The sequence below is a fragment of the Arachis hypogaea genome, chromosome 1, assembly GCF_003086295.3.
Source record: "Arachis hypogaea cultivar Tifrunner chromosome 1, arahy.Tifrunner.gnm2.J5K5, whole genome shotgun sequence".
In the NCBI taxonomy this organism is placed as follows: domain Eukaryota; kingdom Viridiplantae; phylum Streptophyta; class Magnoliopsida; order Fabales; family Fabaceae; genus Arachis; species Arachis hypogaea.
Window position 1 is genome coordinate 27,209,700 of NC_092036.1, and position 24,826 is coordinate 27,234,525.

Below are 24,826 nucleotides of genomic sequence, written 5' to 3' on the forward strand. Positions count from 1 at the left end.
GCTTAAAGGGGACCTCGGGGATCACCTTCTTCTTGGCCACAACTTCATAGAAGTGGTCTTGATGGACTTTTGAAATGAACCTTTCCCTCCCCATGACTCGGATGTGAAAGCAATTGCCTTCCCTTTCCTCTTTCTTGAGGTTTCTCTGGCCTTAGGTGCCATTAGTGGTTATGAAAAATTAAAAAGCAAGGCTTTTTCCACACCAAACTTAAGAGGTTTGCTCGTCCTCGAGCAAAAGAAGAAAGAAGAGAGTATAAGAAGAAGAGAAGTTGGAGATGGAGGCTTGAGAGGGTTATGCCAAGGGGGATTTTGAGTGTATGTGATGTGTGAAAATGAAGGAGTAAGGAGGGGTATTTATAGGTTAAGAGAGGGAGTTAGTTCGTGTAAGAAGGGGGTGAGTTTGGGAGGGAAATGGTTTGAATTTGAGTGGGTAGGGGTAGGTGGGTTGTATGATGGGTTTTTGGGAATTAGGGGATGGATGTGAGTGGTGAAGAGAATATGGAAAAGAGGGTAAGATTTGATAGGTGAGTGGTGTTTTGGGTAAAGTGTTATAGAGAGGTGTAAAGAGGAAAGAGAGTGAGGTGGGGTAGGTGGGGATCCTGTGGGGTCCACAGATCCTCCTTGGCGTTAAACGCCCTCTGTGTGGCCTTTCTGGCATTAAACACCAGTTTGCTGCCATGTTCTAGCGTTCAAACGCTAGTCTGTTGCCCTTTTCTGGCGTTTAAACGCCAGTCTGCCTGCCAATTCTGGCGTTTAACGCCCAGAATGGTGCCAGGCTGGGCGTTAAACGCCTATTTTGGTGTCCTTATTGGCGTTTAAACGCCAGTAAGCTCGTCCTCCAGGGTGTGTTATTTTTTATGCTGTTTTTGATTTTGCTTTAATTTTTGTAGTTGTTTTTGTGACTCCACATGATCATCATCCTAAAGAAAATATAAAATAACAATGGAAAACAAAATGAAAGAGTAATTAATATAGATAAATAAAATTGGGTTGCCTCCTAATGAGCGCTTCTTTAATGTCAATAGCTTGACAGGAAGCTCTTACAGAGCTTCACAGATGCTCAGAGCATGATTGTAGCCTCCTAACACCAAACTTAGAGTTTGAATGTGGGGCTTTGCTTGACTCTATATGGAGAGAATTGGATGAAGCTTTTCATGCTTCTTCTCCATGTTTACAGAGGACGATCCTTGAGCCTTAAACACACGGTAGTCCTCATTCACTTGAAGGACTAACTCTCTTTTGTCTACATCAATCACAACTTTTGCTTTGGCTAGGAAGGGTCTTCCAAGGATGATAGATTCATCCTCATTCTTTCTAGTGTCTAGGATTATGAAGTCAACAGGGATGTAAAAGCATTCAACCTTTACCAAGACGTCCTCTACAAGTCCATAAGCTTGTTTCTTTTATTTGTCTGCCATCTCTAGTGAGATTCTTGCAGCATGTACCTCAAAGATCCCTAATTTCTTCATTACAGAGAGTGGCATGAGGTTTACACTTGACCCTAGGTCACACAGAGCCTTCTCAAAGGTCATGGTGCCTATGTTGCAAGGTATTAAGAACTTTCTGGGATCCTCTTTCTTTTGAGGTAACTTTAGTTGAACCAATGCATTTAGTTCACTGATGAGCAATGGAGGTTCAACCTCCCAAGTCTCATTACCAAATAATTTGGCATTCAGCTTCATGATTGCTCCTAGATACTTAGCAACTTGCTCTTCAGTAATAACTTCATCTTCTTCAAAGGAAGAATACTCATCAGAGCTCATGAATGGCAATAGGAAGTTCAGTGGAATCTCCATGGTCTCTAGATGAGCCTTAGACTCCTTTGGTTCCTCAATAGGGAACTCCTTGTTGGCTAGTGGACATCCCATGAGGTCTTCCTCACTGAGAATCACTGCCTTTCCCTCCTCTAAAGGTTCGGCCATATTGGACGTGTAGATGGCCTTGCACTCTCTTTTTGGGTTCTCTTCTGTATTGCTTGGGAGAGTATTAGGAGGAGTTTTAGTAACTCTTTTACTCAGCTGACCCACTTGACCCTCCAAATTTCTGATGGAGAACTGTGCCTCAGTCATGAAACTGAGAGTGGCCTTAGATAGATCAGAGACTATGTTTGCTAAGCCAGAGAGGCTCTGCTCAGAATTTTCTGTCTGTTGCTGAGAAGATGATGGAAAAGGTTTGCTATTGCCAAACCTATTTCTCCCACCATTATTGTTATTGAAGCCTTGTTGAGGCTTCTGTTGATCTTTCCATGAGAAGTTTGGATGATTTATCCATGAAGGATTATAGGTGTTTCCATAGGATTCTCCCATGTAATTTACCTCTTTCATTGCAGGATTTTCAGGGTCATAAGTTTCTCCTTCAGAGGAGGCTTCTTTAGCACTGTCGGATGCAGCTTGCAATCCAGTCAAATTCTGAGAAATCATATTGACTTGCTAAGTCAATATTTTGTTCTGAGCCAATATAGCATTCAGAGTATCAATCTCAAGAACTCCTTTCTTCTGAGTTATCCCATTATTCACAGGATTTCTTTCAGAAGTGTACATGAACTGGTTATTTGAAACCATCTCAATGAGTTCCTGGGATTCTATAGGCATTTTCAGATGAAGGGATCCACCAGCAGAATGATCTAGTGACATCTTTGACATTTCAGACAGACTATCATAGAATATACATATGATGCTCCATTCTGGAAACATATCAGAAGGACACCTTTTGGTTAATTGCTTGTATCTTTCCCAAGCTTCATAGAGGGATTCACTTTCCTTCTGTCTGAAGGTTTAGACGTCCACTCTGAGCTTTCTCATCTTTTGAGGTAGAAAGAATTTGGTCAAGAAAGCATTGACAAGCTTGTCCCAAGAGTTCAGGCTTTCTCTAGGTTGTGAGTCCAACCATGTCCTAGCTATGTCTCTTACAGCAAAGGGGAAACGCATAAGTCTGTAGACCTTGGGATCAACCCCATTGGTCTTATCACAAATCTGCAAGAATTCAGATAAGAACTGATGAGGATCTTCTAATGGAAGTCCATAAAACTTGCAGTTCTGCTGCATTAAAGAAACTAATTGAGGCTTAAGCTCAAAGTTGTTTGCTCTAATGGCAGGACTTGAGATGCTTCTTCCATAGAAGTTGGAAGTTGGTGCAGCATAGTCACCAAGCATCTTCCTTGCATCTCTAGCATTGTTATTTTCGGCTGCCATGTCTTCTTCTTTTTCAAAAATTTCTATCAGGTCCTCTCTAGAGAGTTGTGCTTTAGCTTCTCTTAGCTTCCTCTTCAAAGTCCTTTCAGGTTTAGGATCAGCTTCAACGAGAATGTCTTTATCCCTGTTCCTGCTCATATGAAAAAGAAGAGAACAGAAAAGAAGAGGAATCCTCTATGTCACAGTATAGAGATTCCTTTATGTGAGTAGAGGAAGATAATTCGAACACAGAGAGGGAGAGAGGGTTCGAATTTTAAGAAGGAGAGAAGTGTTAGTAAATAAATAAATAAATAAATAGCAAGGGATGAGAGAGAGGGAATTCGAATATTAAATAAAAGGAAAAATATTTTTGTTTTTATTTTAAATATTAGTTAGTATTCAAAAATTAAGAAAGGAATAAAATAAAATTAGAGTTTAAAACAATTAGTTAATTAAAAAGATTTTTGAAAAAGTTGTTAGTGGTTTTTGAAAATTAGAGAGAGAAAAGTAGTTAGGTGGTTCTGAAAAGATAAGAATTAGTAAACTTTTCAAAATCAAACAACAAGTCAAGTAGTTAATTGAAAAAGATTTGAAAATAAATTTTGAAAAGATTAGAAGTTAAAAAAAAAATTTGAATTTAAGTTTTCAAAAAGATATGATTGAAATTTATTTTGAAAAATATTTGAAAAATAATTTAAAAAGATTTGATTTTGAAAATTAAAGTTGATGACTTGACTAACAAGAAACTAAAAGATATGATTCTAAAATTTAAATATTGAACTTTTCATAACAAGAAAGTAACAAACTTGAAATTTTTGAATCAAAACATTAATTGTTAGTAAAGTAATCGAAAATATGAAATGAAAATAAGAAAAAAGATTTTGAAAATCAATTTTAAAATTTTCGAAAATATTAAGAAGAAAAATGAAAAAGATTTGATTTTTGAAAAAGATTTGAAAAGATAGAATTTTTAAATTGAAATTTTGACTTGACTAACAAGAAACAACTAAGTTTTAAAAATCTTTGACTAAGTCAACCCAAAAATTCGAAATTTATGAGTAAAATAAGGAAAAGATATTTTTTTGATTTTTGAATTTTAAAGAGGACAGAGAAAAACAAAAAAATTGACTCAAGACATGAAAAATTAAGATCAAAACAAAGAAAACATGCAAGAACACTTTGAATGTCAAGATGAACACCAAGAACACTTTGAAGATCATGATGAACATTAAGAACTTATTTTTGAGAAATTTTTAATAAGAAACACATGCAAGACACCAAACATAGAAATTTTTAAACTTTTGACTCTAAAAATTCGAAAATGCATATGAAAAACAAGAAAAGACACAAAAAAGAAAATTTAAAGATTAAACAAAGACAATCATCAAGAACAACTTGAAGATCATGAAGAACACATACATGAGTTTCCGAAAAATGCTAGAAAAATAAAAACATGCAATTGATACCAAACTTAAAATTTGACTCTAGACTCAAACAAGAAACACAAAAATTTTTGATTTTATGATTTTATTAAATTTTTTTTGAAAACATTTTTTAGAAAAACGAAAAAGGAGAAAAAAAGTTTTTTGAAAGATATTTGAAAACTTTTTGAAAATAAAATAAAGGTTGAAACAAGAAGAAAATTACCTAATCTAAGCAACAAGATGAACCGTCAGTTGTCTAAACTCAAACAATCCCCGGCAACGGCGCCAAAAACTTGGTATGCGAAATTGTGATCACACTTTTCACAACTCCGCATAGCTGACCAGCAAGTGCACTGGGTCGTCCAAGTAATACCTTACGTGAGTAAGGGTCAATCCCACGGAGATTATCGGCTTGAAGCAAGCTATGGTCATCTTGTAAATCTCAGCAGGCGGATTCAAATGGTTATGAGTTCTTGATAATTAAAAGATAAATAAAATGGAAAAAAATACAGTTACTTATGTAGTTCCTTGGTGGGAATTTCAAATAAGCATTTGGAGATGCTTTGTTGCCTCTGAACCTCTGCTTTCCTATTGTCCTCATCCAATCATGCGTACTCCCTTCCATGGCAAGCTGTATGTTGGTGGATCACCATTGTCAATGGCTACCATCCGTCCTCTCAGTGAAAAAATGTCATCTACGGTTTCCCGCATGGCTAATCAGCTGTCAGATCTCGATCGTGTCGGAATAGAATACATTTATTCTTTTGCACACAGTCCACTGTACCCAACAGTCATGAGTTTGAAGCTCGTCATAGTCATCCCATCCCAGATCCTACTCGGAATACCACAAACAAGGTTTAGACTTTACAGATCTCAAGAATGCTGCCACTTGATTCTAGCTTATACCACGAAGGTTCTAACGTCACGGATTCAAATGCTCTGTTGTCAGCAGAGTTGATTCAGATCCATGGGTCAGAGACCAAAGAGAGTATACTCCAGCTGTCATCCAATGACTACATTGAACATCATGTAGACCACTTTGTGGTTGTCGGGCACGCGGATCTTGGCTAAGCGAGTAACGAAGATTGGGTGATTGTCACGGGTCACCCCTTCATTCTGACTTAACTAAATTAAGTACAAGAGTATATTTTGGAGGAGAAGTAGGCGTGAATTGAATAGAAAAACAATAATACTTGCATTAATACTCGGGGAACAGCAGAGCTCCTCACCTTAATCTGTGAGATATAGAAACACCACCGTTGGAAATTACATAAGAACAAGGTCTAGGCATGGCTGAATGGCCAGCCTCCCCAAATAGCATAATACATTCGAAATAGGGTTCAAAGATCTGATTATAGGATCGAAAAGTGGTCTAAAGAAGTGAGTACAATAGTAATAAGTGCTATTTATACTAAACTAGTAAACTAGGTTTACAGAAAATGAGTAGATAGTGTAGAAATCCACTTTTGGGGCCCACTTGGTGTGTGTTTGGGCTGAGCATTGAAGCTTTCACGTGCATAGGCGCTTCTTGGAGTTTAAACACCAATTTGGGCGTTTAACTCCAGCTTTGGTGCCAGTTCTGGCGTTTTACGCCAGAAAAGAGTCTCTAGTGGGCGTTTGGATGCCAGTTTGGGCCATCAAATCTCGGGCAAAGTATGGACTATTAGACATTGCTAGAAAGCCCAAGATGTCTACTTTCCAACGTAATTTAGAGCGCACCAATTGGGCTTTTATAGCTCCAAAAAATCCACTTCGAGTGCAGGGAGGTCAGAATCCAACAGCATCTACAGTCCTTCCTCAGCCTCTGAATCAAATTTTTGCTCAGGTCCCTCAATTTTAGCCAGAAAATACCTGAAATCACAGAAAAACACACAAACTCATAGTAAAGTACAGAAGTGTGATTTTTGCATAAAAACTAATAAAGATATACTAAAAAGTAACTAAAACATACTAGAAACTACCTAAAAACAATGCCAAAAAGCGAATAAATTATCCGCTCATCAGCCCTACGGAAGTGTTACATGGAGTCCGACAATTTCACCATCTCTACAAATTAGAAACCAAGAACACAAGTCACAAACAGAAAAAGGAAAAATTCAACCACAAGGTAAAACTATAGAAAAGAAGTCGGCCACTACCCAGTTCAGCACGAAGAAGGGAAGGATCTCCTAGAAACTTCTTCGTGTCGAGATGAGGGGGCTCTCCCCAGGTTTCCTCTAAAACATTCACAAAGGCATGTTCGACCTCATCCAGACTCTCCCAAGAGTATTTAGTCACTACTACATTTTCTTGCCAACATAAAGAGAAGGCGGGCTCATTGTTCTCATCCAAGAAAAAGGGGGTGAACACCCTCAATAGCTCGAATCTTGAAATAGTAATTCTTAAAGTCCTTAAAAGACTCATCATACATAGAAAAAATTTTCTTCCATTGGGTAGCTCGTAAAGAAATCCAAGAAGCTTTCTTCTTAGCTACCCCAGGTTTTGTCAACATAAAGAGATGCAGAAAGAGATTTACGGTGGGACAGACACCCAATTCTCGACACAACAACTGGAAGATCTTTATGAAACCCCATGAGTTCGGATGGAGTTGAGAAGGGGCTACATTGCAGGACCACAACAGCTCGGTCTCGAAAGCAGTGAAAAGGACGGTGATATTCAATTGACTAAAAAATTAGTTGTACGCATAGAACAAGGGCCATTCCCCCTGAGTCAAAGAGGGAAAGCTAAGCATCTCCTCAGGGTTAGGCGATACCAACTCATAATTCTTCTCCTCATCCCTATTACTGCAAATGCTATGAAACCTCCTAAGTCGCACACAGTACTCAGGATCAGCCACGGTAACGCACATCAATACTATGGAGTCTAGCCAGTTAGACATCCCTTCGGGAATCTTAGTAGACATCTCAATAATATTTTTGCGGGAAGACATAGGCCAACTATTCCTACAATAAGAAAAAGAGAAAAAAGAAAAAATGGGTTACTGCCAAACAACTGGGGCAAGTATGGAGACAACTCGAACAAAGAAAGTAAACAGTAAGTATCAGATACGACAGTAAAAGGGAAGCCCCAAGACTCACACTAAAGCCCAGGGGCACCCTTTGGAAGCAACAACAAGGCAAAAACCCAGAAAAAGGGGAAGTCGACAGTATACGCCCTAACACCTCTCAATAGAGAGATCAAATCTTTTCTGGTAACATCACCTTATACAAACAGCAAAGAAAGCCATCATCATCAAACAGACCACACAAAAATTCATCAAAAGCTACAAACTTTCTATACCAACAGTTCAAACAAAAGCCCTGTGCAAGAGGAGGCCATTAACAGAGGCCTAGAGCGGGTTCGGAATTTATCTCAAAATAAGATTGGCACTGTAAGTATAGTTCCAAGCCCAACAATTGACCAATATCAAATTCAATTCAAGATAATCTCACAATTCAAACCAAAATTAACCGAGAGTATTTAGACTCCCGGGTCGTTCTCCCTAGGAACTAGTGACAACAAGTGCATACAATTTTGGTTGTGGAAAGCAAGGGGTGTTTTCAATGAAGAAGTAAGCAATAAAGGAATTAAAGAACAAGGCAAAATTGAAATTAAGAAACTAATAAAGGAATAAAAGAACTATGTATGCAATATAAATAAGTAAGACTATAAAGTGATGAAAATGTGATTTAAGACATAAATGAAACCTTGACTTTGGATGAGTTATGGAATCCTTTCCTTGCCATAACCACAACTATGATAATTTTGATGGATTAATCTCACTAAGTCAACCCATAACATCGAAGGATAAGTCAAGTGAGCATAATTGTATTAATCCACAAATCCTAGCTAACTTACTAATTACCTTAGTAAAAAGCTAGCGTTAGTGGAAACAATAACAACTAACAACCCAAGAATTATCACTAAATGTTGGACATTATGGCTTTAGTAATCCATATACTCATTTTTCCAAACCAAGGGGTAGAAATCTACCCCATAACTAAGATTAGCATTTCATCAAATAAATAGAGGGCAAAAACATAAAACATGGCAAAATTAGGAAAATGGTAAAAGCTATGAACCATAAATGATCAAAACCAATAAAGGCAACTCAACCAAACATATAAAAGCCATCAAACATCAAACTAAACAACCAAGAATCAAAATTGCAAGACAAAGTAAATGTTGACAAAAGAGAGTAAAATATATGAAAGTGTAGAACAAGTAGTGTAATTGAAAGAGAAATTAAAGAAATACTTACGATGCAATTGCTAGTATCCAAAATCAACTTGAAGTATAAAATTCTACAAAACCCTAATTAAGAATCCTAAGAGAGAAAACCTAAAACTATACTACGCTACTATTACTCCTACTATGTGTTTTTTCTATTCTAAGATGGCTCTCTTGTCAAGTGTTGAATTCCTCTTGATATAGCACTCCAATTCAGCCTTCAAGCCCTCCAAAATGGGCCAAGAGGCCTCAGAAATCGTGAAGCATGTGTTTCATTAATAAAATCACGTGCAGGGACCTATGCGAACGCATAGATGTGTGCATCTGCACTGTTGGCTGAAAATCCTCCTGTACTTGTGCGTACGCACACGTCGTTGTGTGTGCTTTTCCTTGTTTTCTTCATGTGTTCTCCCTTGTACATACTTCCTTCCACTTTTGGCCTTCTATTCTTGCCTCTAAGGCCTGAAATCACTCAACAAACATGTCATGGCATCAAATGGAATAAAAGTGGAATTAAATTGCTCATTTCAAGCACAAAATCACATGTTTTCACATTTAGGTTCAATTTAGGGATCAAACACAAAAGTATGCTATTTTAGAGAATAAGTGTGAGTTTATATGATGAAATCCATCCAATTCAAGCTAAAATATATTATCAAATATGGACTCATCAATTCCCCCACACTTAAACAATAGCATGTCCTCATGCTAAACCAGGTAAGGAGAATGATCAAAAGGGAAACAACTTATTGAATGCAACTATCAATATGCATGCAAGTATGTTGATATATTATATATAACTATATATACTATAGTAGCCTATTGAATTGGTGAAAACAAACAATCAAATTTCCAAGCAAGTATATGGACATTTAGGGTTAAGCTAGGAAATAATCCAATACACTCAAAATCTAAAGAATTGATTTACTCATCAAAATGAAGCAACTTGCAAGAATACATGATAAGAATTATGAAAACATAGAGTTGAGTGATCGAACCCTCACTAGGTGTGTATATACTCTCAACGCTCGGTGTTTTAGGGTCTAATCACTCAAGTATCCTCCTAATCATGCTTTTAAGGTTTTTCTTTTCATCTAACAATCAACAAATATGTGATGCATGAGTACAAGTACCATGAGGTCTTTAGAGGGTTGTAATGGGGTTAGGGTTAAGGTAGGATAAATATGGCTAAGTGGACTAAGGAATTAGGTCTTTGATTAGCTCAAGTGTCCAACTCAACCAAATAACCAAATATGCACCCTAACTTCCCATAATCACACTTTTTATACACATTCATGCATCTTTTTCATCCAAATCCACATATGCATTTCTTATTCATCATTTTTTTTCTTTGGGATGACTTTTGTCCTATATTATTATTATTATTATTATTATTATTATTATTATTATTATTATTATTATTATTATTATTATTATTATTATTTTCATTTCATTTTTTATTTTTTTTCTTTTTCTAGGACAAATGCATATGGTTAAAGCAAATTGATGATACATGAATGTGCACCCATTTCCCAATTTTTTCTATGCATACCTAATACAATCTTCTTCATTCACTACCAATGTTTTGCAAAAGTTTCCCCACACTTAAATGAAACGCACTCTTCAACCTAAGCTAATCAAAGATGCAATTCAAGGTGATTCATGGTTTTCCACTTAGGGTTGTAATGTGCTAAGAATTAGAACAAATGGGATTAAGAGGCTCAAAAGAGGTTAACAAAGGTATATGCAAGGGTAGGTCCATATGGGTGAGTGAGTTTAATTCAAAAACGGCCTCAATCATGCTAAATACATTCAACACATCAAACATTGGAAATAAAAAATCAAGCAAGACCAAGATTATAATCATAGAAGGAGCATAGCACACAATGAACAAAAAATAGTGGTTAAAAGTTGTAGCCACTCATTAAAACTTAAAAACTCACAAAGTATTTTGTTCTATCTCTCTTCTATCTTCCATAAAAATCATTCAAGCAAGTATAAAAATAGTTTTCCAAATCAATTCAATAGAATGCCCTTGAAACAAAGTTCTTGGAAATCTTTGTTGTTTTTCACCAAAATTATTTCCTATATGTATGTATGTATGTATGTGATGGATGCAATTTTCAAAATTTTTCCTAGTTCTCTCCTAATTTTCAACATGCAAAAATTAACATAAACAATTAGGACAAAATTGAACTACGTGCTATACTATTCACAACAATCAATCACAACTTCTATCTATAAAATATATACCATGCAAAAGATGCAAAATGCAATAGATATAAACTATGAATAAAATGCAATGCAACAATTAAAAACACTCAAAATATCTACAAGAAACATAATAAAAAGAAGCAAAAATAAAGTACAAAGTTTTTGGGAAAAGAAAGTTTACTCCCCAAAATGGCGAATTCTCTCCCACACTTAAGCTTCACACGGTCCTCGGTGCACGAACATAATCCAGGGGGAATGGCTCTAAAGTACTTTACCTTTGGCTGGCGGATGTGGGGGCTCCGGGCTGCTGTACACATAAGTAAACAACAATTGAGGAAAATGTCATATGAGTGTGGTATAATAAAAGACAATGTGTGTATGCTAAGTGTGCGCACACTTTAGAACATACACGTTGGCCGGGTAGAGCGGTGTCCACACCATCAAATAGTAATAGCATATGTTCCTCAATTGAGTTATTTAGGTTGCAAGTAAGGCACAAGTAAAACTTAAGGCACATGCAACCCTAGGTAACCACAAAGTGAAGTGAGTGTCTAAGAAATTGGTTATTGGAATTGTGCAAGTGAAAGCACAAAATTGATATAAGATAGCACAATAAACAACAACCAATCCATTAATGAAAAGAAAATCACTTATTCATCATGAAACATAAGGAAAAAGTCAGATGGTGAGGGTACTTGTTACAAAAAGTGATAGACTTGATAAGAATCAAGTGAAGTCACTCAAACAAATGCGAAGCATTAACAAGGAACAAGTACTGGACATGTGATAAATTTAATGTGAAAATCATGATGAACAAGTAATCTCAACTCAAATCACTTAATCCAAAGCACTTATATAATATTTCCTAGTGGTACAATCAAACCATGAGTTATCGAACCCACTAGGTACTTGGATATTAAGGCAAAGTATAAGTGCATTGTATTTAATCAAGAGGCAACCCTATCACTAGCAAACAAACACTTGCAACTTATTCAATAACAAGCATATAAAATCAAACACATATAACTACTAAAATAAAAATGAGATACAATGAAGACCAAGTAAAACAAGTAGAAAAACATGAAAAAAGTAAGAGAATAGAGGGGGGGAAGGGGGTGGAAGTGTGTTAGGGCTCAAAGAAAAGTACAATAAAATTTTGCCAAAAACAGCACTTGTGTGTAAGCACAGGTATGTGTGCGTACACAGACAGGGTGAAAAGTGGGAGGTATGCACTCGCACAAGTCGTACGAACGCTCTGGACAGAAGGGGGTGTAAGAGGTGTGCGTACGCACAGGTCTTTTTTTTGTAAGGATCATGTGTGCGTGCGCACATGGGTCCGTGCGCATGCATAGGAGCAAAAAGGGTGGGGTATGCATGCACACAGGCTGAGCCAGTACTCCCACCAGAGGGCGCTGGAAAGAGTGTGTGCGGGTGCACAGGCTTGTGCACTCGCACAGGTCACAGAACTCACAATTGTGTGCGTGCGCACAGAAGCGTGCGTACGCACAGATGCTCTGTTTTGCAAAAATTCTTCTTTCATTTCTAAGGTGTTATGCCTTAGCTCAATCAACATTTCAACCCCAAAATATTCAAAAACTCAAACATTCATGATCCATATACAAAACTAACCTATCTACTCGAAAATTAAACTAATCCTAAACTAACTAAGACAAGCAAACATGCAAGAAATCAAGAGTATAAACAAAGAGAAAGGTTAAGAAAGATATTACCATGGTGGGGTGTCTTCCACCTAGCACTTTAGTTTATAGTCCTTAAGTTGGACTTTTTGAGGAGACTCTTGCTCGGGTGGCTTGTGTTTCCACTCCTCTTTGAATCTCCGTCCAAACTTGGTCCTTAATGCTCTTCCGGGATCCCATATTCTACGTATCCTCTCACCTTCCTGTTGATCTTTATTCTTCAAGCCAGATGGACAAACTCGTGAATGACCCTTGAAGCAACCTAACATTTTCCAAAAATCACCCAATTGTGCTTCACACCATGCTTGAGCTCCAACTCATGAATTGATTTTCTTGAAGAGTCTTGGACTCCTTTGGCAACCAATATTCCTTCTTCCACCATGTACCAACCCAAGAAGGACCTTGAGTTGGTAGTCCGTCTCCAAGGTAGCATATTGGTGGGAGCCAATGAAGTTCATAGGTGAAATTGCCACCCACTCAATATGTTCTTGGTTGTCAACTCCTTCCTCACCAACCTCTTCCTCCTCTTCCCCATTACTCAAATCATAACAAGGAGGTTGTGAGAAGTCTACCTCCATGTCTCCCTCAAACTCAATGGGAAGAGGCTCATTAGGATCGTTAAGGGAATTAACCAAAGAGGACAAAAAATCATTAATGATGGAATCCTCATCTTGATCAATCTCCCTCAATTCTCCCTTTTTCTCCTTCAAATCCAATACTCCACTTTCTCCCTCTTGTTCTGATCCATGCTCTATCTCTTCTTCTTTCCCTTGTGGCTCCATGCTCTTCTCTTCACTATACCTTTCAATTGCTCATTCACACTCTTCAAGAGGAGTGCCTTGATCGGATGAGCGTAGTAGAACCAAGTGGTTCACCGCTTCGGCTATGGTTGCCATGAATTGCCCATGTGTCCTTTGGAATCCTTCTTGCTCTTAGAGAAAGGTTTGAAGTTCTTGTGATTCTTGGGCTAAGGGTGGGAAAGCTTCACATTGGGATGAAAATTGAGGTTCATAATTTGGGAGAAAGGTTGTATATGTGGGAGGTGACTCATGTTAGCAAGTGTTAGAGGTGGTATGTAAGAAGGTGGATGTTGGTATGGGTGTGGTAATTGAAAATATGGTGATTGAGGGTTATGTTGGGGGTATGGATCATAGGTATATGGTGGTGAAGGTATATAGTCATAGTGAAATCCACCATATCCTTGGGTTGGGTATGTGCATTGGGAAGGGTATGCTTCATTGTAGTATGGAGGCGGTTGCTCCTTCCAGAATTGATGCTCCAATCCTATGATGCAATCCAAAATTGAAGTTATCAAACCCTACAAAATGATCACAACCAAACTCTAAACCAAGAGGGTGATAACTCATAGAGAAAATTGAAAATAAAAACTAAAGACATCAATTAACAAAATAAATAAAAATCCTAATTACCAACAAAAGTAAACAAACAACCAAAAAGTATGTATTCACATTATTCACATATTTACAACAACCAAAATATAGCACTCATTGCACTTTGTTCCCTGGCAACGGCGCCAAAATTTGACAGAGGGCTAGAGCGGGTTTGGAATTTATCTCAAAATAAGATTGGCGTTGTAAGCATAGTTCCAAGCCCAACAATTGACCAATATCAAATTCAATTCAAGATAATGTCACAATTCAAACCAAAATTAACCGAGAGTATTTAGACTTCCGGGTCGTTCTCCCTAGGAACTAGTGACAACAAGTGCATACAATTTTGGTTGTGGAAAGCAAGGGGTGTTTTCAATGAAGAAGTAAGCAATAAAGGAATTAAAAAACAAGGCAACATTGCAATTAATAAACTAATAAAGGAATAAAAGAACTATGTATGCAATATAAACAAGTAAGACTATAAAGTGATGAAAATGTGATTTAAAACATAAATGAAACCTTGAATTGGGATGAGTTATGGAATTCCTTCCTTGCCATAACTAAATGGATTAATCTCACTAAGTCAACCCTTAATATCAAAGGATAAGTTAAGTGAGCATAATTGTTATTAATCCACAAATCCTAGCTAACTTACTAATTACCTTAGTAAAAAGCTAGCGTTAGTGGAAACAATAACAACTAACAATCCAAGAATTATCACTAAATGTTGGACATTATGGCTTTAGTAATCCATATACTCATTTTTCCAAACCAAGGGGTAGAAATCTACCCCATAACTAAGATTAGCATTTCATCAAATAAATAGAGGGCAAAAACATAAAACATGGCAAAATTAGGAAAATGGTAAAAGCTATGAACCATAAATGATCAAAACCAATAAAGGCAACTCAACCAAACATATAAAAGCCATCAAACATCAAACTAAACAACCAAGAATCAAAATTGCAAGACAAAGTAAATGTTGACAAAAGAGAGTAAAATATATGAAAGTGTAGAACAAGTAGTGTAATTGAAAGAGAAATTAAAGAAATACTTACGATGCAATTGCTAGTATCCAAAATCAACTTGAAGTATAAAATTCTACAAAACCCTAATTAAGAATCCTAAGAGAGAAAACCTAAAACTATACTACGCTACTATTACTCCTACTATGTGTTTTTTCTATTCTAAGATGGCTCTCTTGTCAAGTGTTGAATTCCTCTTGATATAGCACTCCAATTCAGCCTTCAAGCCCTCCAAAATGGGCCAAGAGGCCTCAGAAATCGTGAAGCATGTGTTTCATTAATAAAATCACGTGCAGGGACCTATGCGAACGCATAGATGTGTGCATCTGCACAGTTGGCTGAAAATCCTCCTGTACTTGTGCGTACGCACACGTCGTTGTGTGTGCTTTTCCTTGTTTTCTTCATGTGTTCTCCCTTGTACATACTTCCTTCCACTTTTGGCCTTCTATTCTTGCCTCTAAGGCCTGAAATCACTCAACAAACATGTCATGGCATCAAATGGAATAAAAGTGGAATTAAATTGCTCATTTCAAGCACAAAATCACATGTTTTCACATTTAGGTTCAATTTAGGGATCAAACACAAAAGTATGCTATTTTAGAGAATAAGTGTGAGTTTATATGATGAAATCCATCCAATTCAAGCTAAAATATATTATCAAATATGGACTCATCAATTCCCCCACACTTAAACAATAGCATGTCCTCATGCTAAACCAGGTAAGGAGAATGATCAAAAGGGAAACAACTTATTGAATGCAACTATCAATATGCATGCAAGTATGTTGATATATTATATATAACTATATATACTCATTTTCCCAAACCAAGGGGTGGAAATCTACCCTATAACTAAGATTGGCATTTCATCAAACACATAAAGGGCATAAACATAAAATATGGCAAAATTAGAAAAATGGTAAAAGCTATGAACCATAAATGATCAAAACTAATAAAGGCAACTCAACCAAACATATAAAAGCCATTGATGAGCGGATAATTTGTACGCTTTTTGGCATTGTTTTTAGTATGTTTTTAGTATGATCTAGTTAGTTTTTAGTATATTTTCATTAGTTTTTAGTTAAAATTCACTTTTCTGGACTTTACTATGAGTTTGTGTGTTTTTCTGTGATTTCAGGTATTTTCTGGCTGAAATTGAGGGACCTGAGCAAAAATCTGATTCAGAGACTAAAAAGGACTGCAGATGCTGTTGGATTCTGACCTCCCTGCACTCGAAGCGGATTTTCTGGAGCTACAGAAGCCCAATTGGCGCGCTCTCAACGGAGTTGGAAAGTAGACATGCTGGGCTTTCCAGAAATATATGATAGTCCATACTTTGCCCAAGATTTGATGGCCCAAACAGGCGTTCAATGTCACCCTCAGAATTCCCAGCGTTAAACGCCGGAACTGGCACAAGAATGGGAGTTAAACGCCCAAACTGGCATAAAAGCTGGCGTTTAACTCCAAGAAAAGTCTCTACACGAAAATGCTTCAATGCTCAGCCCAAGCACACACCAAGTGGGCCCGGAAGTGGATTTTTATGTCATTTACTCATCTTTGTACACCCTAGGCTACTAGTTCTCTATATATAGGACCTTTTACTATTGTATTTAGAGCTTTTGATCATGTTTTTATGATTGAACTCTCTTTGGGAGGCTGGCCATTCGGCCATGCCTAGACCTTGTTCTTATGTATTTTCAACAGTGGAGTTTCTACACACCATAGATTAAGGTGTGGAGCTCTGTTGTACCTCGAGTATTAATGCAATTACTATTGTTCTTCTATTCAATTCCGCTTGTTCTTGTTCCAAGATATCACTTGTTCTTCAACTTGATGAATGTGATGATCCGTGACACTCATCATCATTCTCACCTATGAACGTGTGCCTGACAACCACCTCCGTTCTACCTTAGATTAAGTAGATATCTCTTGGATTCTTTAATCAGAATCTTCGTGGTATAGGCTAGAATTGATGGCGGCATTCAAGAGAATCCGGAAGGTCTAACCTTGTCTGTGGTATTCTGAGTAGGATTCAATGATTGAATGACTGTGACGAGCTTCAAACTCCTGAAGGCGGGGCGTTAGTGACAGACGCAAAAGAATCACTAGATTCTATTCCGGCCTGATTGAGAACCGACAGATGGATAGCCGTGCCGTGACAGGGTGCGTTGAACATTTCCACTGAGAGGATGGGAGGTAGCCACTGACAACGGTGAAACCCTTGCATACAGCTTGCCATGGAAAGGAGTAAGAAGGATTGGATGAAGACAGTAGGAAAGCATAGAGACGGAAGGGACAAGCATCTTCATACGCTTATCTGAAATTCCTACCAATGAATTACATAAGTATCTCTATCTTTATCTTTATGCTTTATTCGTATATCATCATTCATATCCATTTGAGTCTGCCTGACTAAGATCTACAAGGTGACCATAGCTTGCTTCATACCAACAATCTCTGTGGGATCGACCCTTACTCGCGTAAGGTTTATTACTTGGACGACCCAGTACACTTGCTGGTTAGTTGTGCGAAGTTGTGTTTATGCCATGGTATTGAACACCAAGTTTTTGGATTCATCACCGGGGATTATTTGTGTTGTGAAAAGTATTGATCACAACTTCGTGCACCAAGTTTTTGGCGCCGTTGCCGGGGATTGTTCGAGTATGGACAACTGACGGTTCATCTTGTTGCTTAGATTAGGTATTTTTCTTCAGAGTTCTTAAGAATGAATTCTAGTGTTTCAAGGTGATGTTCTTATCATCACCAAAGCTGATTGATCTTCATCAATTTAGCTCTTGAATGCAATGTTCTGCTGAAGCTTGGCTAGCCATGTCTAATTTCTTTAGACTAAAGCTTTAGACTAATATTGCATGATTCCTGGAATTCTCATTAAGAATTTTGATATCTTTATTTTCTTTTTCCACTTAATTTTCGAAAAAGCACAAAAAAAATTTACAAAATCATAAAAACCAAAAATATTTTTTTCTGTTGAGACTCTATTCTCATATTAAGTTTGGTGTCAATTGCATGTTGCTGTTCTTTTTGCATTCATGCATGTATCTTCATTAATCTTCAAGTTGTTCTTGATGATTTCATTGCTCTGATTTTTAAATTCTCTTGACTTGAGTGTTTATGTGTCTCATATGCATTCTCATTTTATTAGTGTCAGTAGTATACAAACTGCTAAGTTTGGTGTCTTGCATGCATTGTTATTTGATTTTAGTTACATTTTGATTATTAAAAATCCAAAAATATTTTTAATTTGTGTCTTTTCAAGTCAATAATACAGAGAATTGAAGATTCAGAACATACAGCAAAGGAATTATACAGAAAAGCTAGGCGTTCAAAACGCTCAGTGAAGAAGGACAGACTGGCGTTTAAACGCCAGCCAGGGTGCCTGGTTGGGCGTTTAACGCCCAAAAGGGTAGTGATTTGGAAGTTAAACGCCAGAATGTGCACCATTCTAGGCGTTTAACGCCAGGATGGCACAAGAGGGAAGATTTTGTTTTCAATGCAAATTTTTTTCAAGTTTTCAAAATCTTTTCAAAATCAAATCTTTTTCAAATCATATCTTTTCAATCAAATCTTTTTCAAATTCAATTTCTTTCTATTTTCAAAGATACTTGCTATCAATTAATGATTTGATTCAACATTTCATGTATGTTGCCTTTTCTGTTGAGAAAGGTTTAATGTTTGAATCATATCTTTTCTTGATAGCCAAGTCATCAATTTTCAAAATCAAATTTTTTTTAAAAATGTTTTTCAAATCATATCTTCTCAATCACATCTTTTTAAAACCAATCATATCTTCTTAACCACATCTTTTTCAAAACAACTTTCAATCAAATCTTTTTGATTTCTAATTTCAAATTCTTTTTCAAAAATCACTTGATTTCTTTCCCACTTTTATTTTCGAAAATCAATTAGTGTTTTTCAAAATGTTTTCAAAATCTTTTACTTGATTTTCGAAAATTACTTCCCCTCTTCTCACATCCTTCTATTTATGGACTAACACTATTCCTTAATGCAAAATTCGAACTCCATCTTCTTTGATAAGTTTGAATTTTCTACTTCTGCCTTCTATTTTTCTTTTCCTCTGACACCTCAAGGAATCTCTATACTGTGACATAGAGGATTCCACATTTTCTTGTTCTCTTCTCTTTCTTATGAGCAGGAGCAAGGACAAAAGCATTCTTGTTGAGGCTGATCCTGAACCTGAAAGGACCTTGAAGCGAAAGCCAAGAGAAGCCAAGGCACAACTCTCTGTAGAGGACCTAACAGAAATCTTCAAACAAGAAGAACCCACGGCAGCCGAAAACAACAACAATGCCAACAATGCAAGGAAGGTGCTGGGTGACTTTACTGCACCTACTCCCGACTTCTATGGGAGAAGCATCTCTATCCCTGCCATTGGACCAAACAACTTTGAGCTTAAGCCTCAATTAGTTTCTCTAATGCAACAGAATTGCAAGTTCCATGGACTTCCATTGGAAGATCCTCATCAGTCTTTAGCTGAGTTCTTGCAAATCTGTGACACTGTCAAGACTAATAGGGTTGACCCTGAGGTCTACAGACTTATGCTATTCCTTTTTGCTGTAAGAGACAGAGCTAGAATATGGTTGGACTCACAACCTAAAGAAAGCCTGAACTCTTGGGAAAAGCTAGTCAATGCCTTCTTGGCAAAGTTCTTTCCACCTCAAAAATTGAGTACGCTTAGAGTGGAAGTCCAAACCTTCAGACAGAAGGAAGGAGAGTCCCTCTATGAAGCTTGGGAAAGATACAAACAATTAATCAGAAAGTGTCCCACTGATATGCTTTCTGAATGGAGCATCATTGGAATTTTCTATGATGGTCTCTCTGAACTATCCAAAATGTCTTTGGATAGCTCTACTGGAGGATCTCTTCATCTGAAGAAGATGCCTACAGAAGCTCAAGAGCTGATTGAAATGGTTGCAAATAACCAATTCATGTACACTTCTGAAAGGAATCCTGTGAACAATGAGACCAATCAGAAGAAAGGAGTTCTTGAGATTGACACTCTGAATGCCATACTGGCTCAGAATAAAATATTGACTCAACAAGTCAATATGATTTCTCAAAGTCTGTCTGGAATGCAAAATGCACCAAGCAGTACTAAGGAAGCTTCATCTGAAGAAGAAGCTTATGATCCTGAGAACCCTTCAATAGAAGAGGTGAATTACATGGGAGAACCCTATGGAAACACCTATAATCCTTCATGGAGAAATCATCCAACTCTCTCATGGAAGGATCAATAGAGACCTCAACAAGGTTTCAACAACAATAATGGTGGAAGAAACAGGTTTAGCAATAGCAAGCCTTTTCCATCATCTTCTCAGCAACAGACAGAGAGTTCTAAGCAGAATACCTCTGACTTAGCAACCATGGTCTCTGATCTAATCAAAACCACTCAAAGTTTCATGACTGAAACAAGGTCCTCCATTAGAAATTTGGAGGCACAAGTGGGTCAGCTGAGCAAGAAAATTACTGAACTCCCTCCTAGTACTCTTCCAAGCAATACAGAAGAAAATCCAAAAAGGAGAGTGCAAAGCCATCAACATGGCCGAATTTGGAGAGGAGGAAGAGGCAGTGAACGCCATTGAGGAAGACCTCAATGGACGTCCACTGGCCTCCAATGAGTCCCCCAATGAGGAACCATGGGAATCTGAGGCTCAAAATGAGACCATAGAGGTTCCATTGGACTTACTTCTGCCATTCATGAGCTCTGATGAGTATTCTTCCTCTGAAGAGGATGAGTATGTCACTGAAGAGCAAGTTGCTAAATACCTTGGAGCAATCATGAAGCTAAATGACAAGTTATTTGGAAATGAGACTTGGGAAGATGAGCCCCCTTTGCTCACCAAGGAACTGGATGACTTGTCTAGGCAGAAACTGCCTCAAAAGAGACAGGATCCTGGGAAGTTTTCAATACCTTGTACCATAGGCACCATGACCTTCAAGAAGGCCTTGTGTGACTTAGGGTCAAGTGTAAACCTCATGCCTCTCTCTGTAATGGAGAAGTTAGGGATCTTTGAGGTGCAAGCTGCAAAAATCTCACTAGAGATGGCAGACAATTCAAGAAAACAAGCCTATGGACTTGTAGAGGATGTTCTGGTAAAAGTTGAAGACCATTACATCCCTGCTGATTTCATAGTCCTAGAGACTGGGAAGTGCATGGATGAATCCATCATCCTTGGCAGACCCTTCCTAGCCACAGCAAGGGCTGTGATTGATGTTGATAGAGGAGAATTGATCATTCAAGTGAATGAAGAATCCTTTGTGTTTAAGGCTCAAGGATATCCCTCTGTCATCATGGAGAGGAAGCATGAAGAGCTTCTCTCAAAACAGAGCCACACAGAGCCCCCACAGTCAAACTCTAAGTTTGGTGTTGGGAGGCCACAACCAACTTCTAAGTTTGGTGTTGAACCCCCACATTCAAACTCTAAGTTTGGTGTTGGGAGGTTCCAACATTGCTCTGAGTAATCCTGAGGCTCCATGAGAGCCCTCTGTCAAGCTACTGACATTAAAGAAGCGCTTGTTGGGAGGCAACCCAATGTTATATTTTATCTATTTTCCTTTGTTATTTTATGTTCTTTTGTAGGTTGATGATCATGAGAAGTCACAAAATCAATTGAAAAAGAAAAAACAGAATGAAAAATAGAAAGAAAAACAGCACACCCTGGAGGAGAGTGTGCTGGCGTTTAAACGCCAATAAGGCTAGCTCTTGGGTGTTTAACGCCCAGTCTGGCACCATTCTGGGCGTTTAACGCCAGAAAGGGGCACCAGACTGGCGTTAAACGCCAGAAAAGGGAAAGCATTCGGCGTTAAACGCCAGAAATGGGCACCAGCCCGGCGTTTAACGCCAGAATTGGCTCAAAGCGCATTTTTGCTTGCCACTTGGTGCAGGGATGACTTTTTCTTGACACCTCAGGATCTGTGGACCCCACAGGATCCCCACCTACCCCACCACTCTCTCTCTTCTTCACCCATTCACCAATCACCTCAACACCTCTTCCCCAAAAACCCTTCACCTATCAAATCCCATCTTTCTCTTCATCCTTCATAAAACCCCACCTACCTCACCCTTCAAATTCAAACCACTTTCCCTCCCAAACCCACCCATACATGACCGAACCATGAGCCCCCCCACTCCTATATAAACCCATCTTCACTCCTTCATTTTCACACAACCAAACCACCACTTCTCCCCCTTTTTGGCCAAACACAAAGCCATTCCCTTCTTCTTCATTTCTTCTTCTTCTCCTCTCTTCTTTCTTCTTTTGCTCGAGGACGAGCAAACCTTTTAGGTTTGGTGTGGTAAAAGCATTGCTTTTTGTTTTTCCATAACCATTTATGGCATCCAAGGCCGGAGAAACCTCTAGAAAGAGGAAAGGGAAGGCAAAAGCTTCCACCTCCGAGTCATGGGAGATGGAAAGATTCATCTCAAGGGTGCATCAAGACCACTTCTATGAAGTTGTGGCCTTGAAGAAGGTGATCCCCGAGGTCCCTTTTTCACTCAAAAAGAGTGAATATCCGGAGATCCGACATGAGATCCGAAGAAGAGGTTGGGAAGTTCTTACCAACCCCATTCAACAAGTCGGAATCTTAATGGTTCAAGAGTTCTATGCCAATGCATGGATCACCAAGAACCATGACCAAAGTGTGAACCCGGATCCAAAGAATTGGCTTACTATGGTTCGGGGGAAATACTTGGATTTTAGTCCAGAAAATGTAAGGTTGGCATTCAACTTGCCCATGATGCAAGGAGATGAACATCCTTACACTAGAAGGGTCAACTTTGATCAAAGGTTGGACCAAGTCCTCACAGTCATATGTGAAGAGGGCGCCCAATGGAAGAGAGATTCAAGAGGGAAGCCGGTTCAACTGAGAAGGCATGACCTCAAACCCGTGGCTAGAGGATGGTTGGAGTTTATCCAACGCTCAATCATTCCCACTAGCAACCGGTCCGAAGTTACTATAGACCGGGCTATCATGATTCATAGCATCATGATTGGAGAAGAAATAGAAGTTCATGAGGTGATATCCCAAGAACTTTATAAGGTGGCGGACAAGTCCTCTACCTTGGCAAGGTTAGCCTTTCCTCATCTTATTTGTCACCTCTGTTATTCAGTTGGAGTTGACATAGAGGGAGACATCCCCATTGATGAGGACAAGCCCATCACTAAGAAGAGGATGGAGCAAACAAGAGACCCCTCTCATCATCAAATCCCTGAGATGCCTCAAGGGATGCACTTTCCTCCACAAAACTATTGGGAGCAACTAAACACCTCCCTAGGAGAATTAAGCTCCAACATGGGACAACTAAGGGTGGAGCATCAAGAACATTCCATTCTCCTCCATGAAATTAGAGAAGATCAAAGAATCATGAGAGAGGAGCAACAAAGACAAGGAAGAGACATTGAGGAGCTCAAGCACTCCATAGGATCTTCAAGAGGAAGAACAAGCCGCCATCACTAAGGTGGACCCGTTCTTTAATTTCCTTGTTCTTTATTTTTCTGTTTTTCGAATTTTAGTGCTTATGTTTATCTATGTTTGTGTCTTGTGATCATTAGTGTCTTAGTGTCTATGCCTTAAAGTTATGAATGTCCTATGAATCCATCACCTCTCTTAAATAAAAAATGTTCTTAATTGAAAAAGAGAAGAATTGCATGAATTTTGAATTTTATAACAGTTTAATTATTTTGATGTGGTGGCAATACTTTTGTTTTCTGAATGAATGCTTAAACAGTGCATATGTCTTTTGAATTTGTGGTTCATGAATGTTGGCTCTTGAAAGAATAATGAAAAAGGAGACATGTTACTGAGGATCTGAAAAATCATAAAAAATGATTCTTGAAGCAAGAAAAAAGCAGTGAATACAAAAAAAAAGAGAGAAAAAGAAAAAGAAAGAGAAAAGAAAGAGAAAAAGAAAGAAAAAGAAAGAAAAAGAAAGAAATAAAGTTGTGATCCAAGGCAAAAAGAGTGTGCTTAAGAACCCTGGACACCTCTAGTTGGGGACTCTAGCAAAGTTGAGTCACAATCTGAAAGGGTTCACCCAATTATGTGTCTGTGGCATGTATGTATCTGGTGGTAATACTGGAAGACAGAGTGCTTTGGGCCACGGCCAAGACTCAATAAGTAGCTGTGTTCAAGAATCATCATACTTAACTAGGAGAATCAATGACACTATCTGGATTCTGAGTTCCTAAAGAAGCCAATCATTCTGAATTTCAAAGGATAGAGTGAGATGCCAAAACTGTTCAGAGGCAAAAAGCTAAAAGCCCCGCTCATCTAATTAATACTGATCCTCATAGATTTTTTTGGAATTCATTGCATATTCTTTTCTTTTTATCTTGTTTGATTTTCAGTTGCTTGAGGACAAGCAACAATTTAAGTTTGGTGTTGTGATGAGCGGATAATTTGTACGCTTTTTGGCATTGTTTTTAGTATGTTTTTAGTATGATCTAGTTAGTTTTTAGTATATTTTCATTAGTTTTTAGTTAAAATTCACTTTTCTGGACTTTACTATGAGTTTGTGTGTTTTTCTGTGATTTTAGGTATTTTCTGGCTGAAATTGAGGGACCTGAGCAAAAATCTGATTCAGAGACTAAAAAGGACTGCAGATGCTGTTGGATTCTGACCTCCCTGCACTCGAAGCGGATTTTCTGGAGCTACAGAA

At 38.0% G+C, this 24,826-nt stretch overlaps 1 non-coding gene across 1 annotated transcript; it reads left to right on the plus strand.

Moving 5' to 3' along the window:
• Positions 1-2,691: 2,691 nt before the first annotated feature.
• LOC112717291 (small nucleolar RNA R71) lies at positions 2,692-2,795 on the plus strand. The gene has a single exon (XR_003160614.1). It is a non-coding gene; the product is annotated as a small nucleolar RNA R71 (small nucleolar RNA).
• Positions 2,796-24,826: the final 22,031 nt, after the last annotated feature.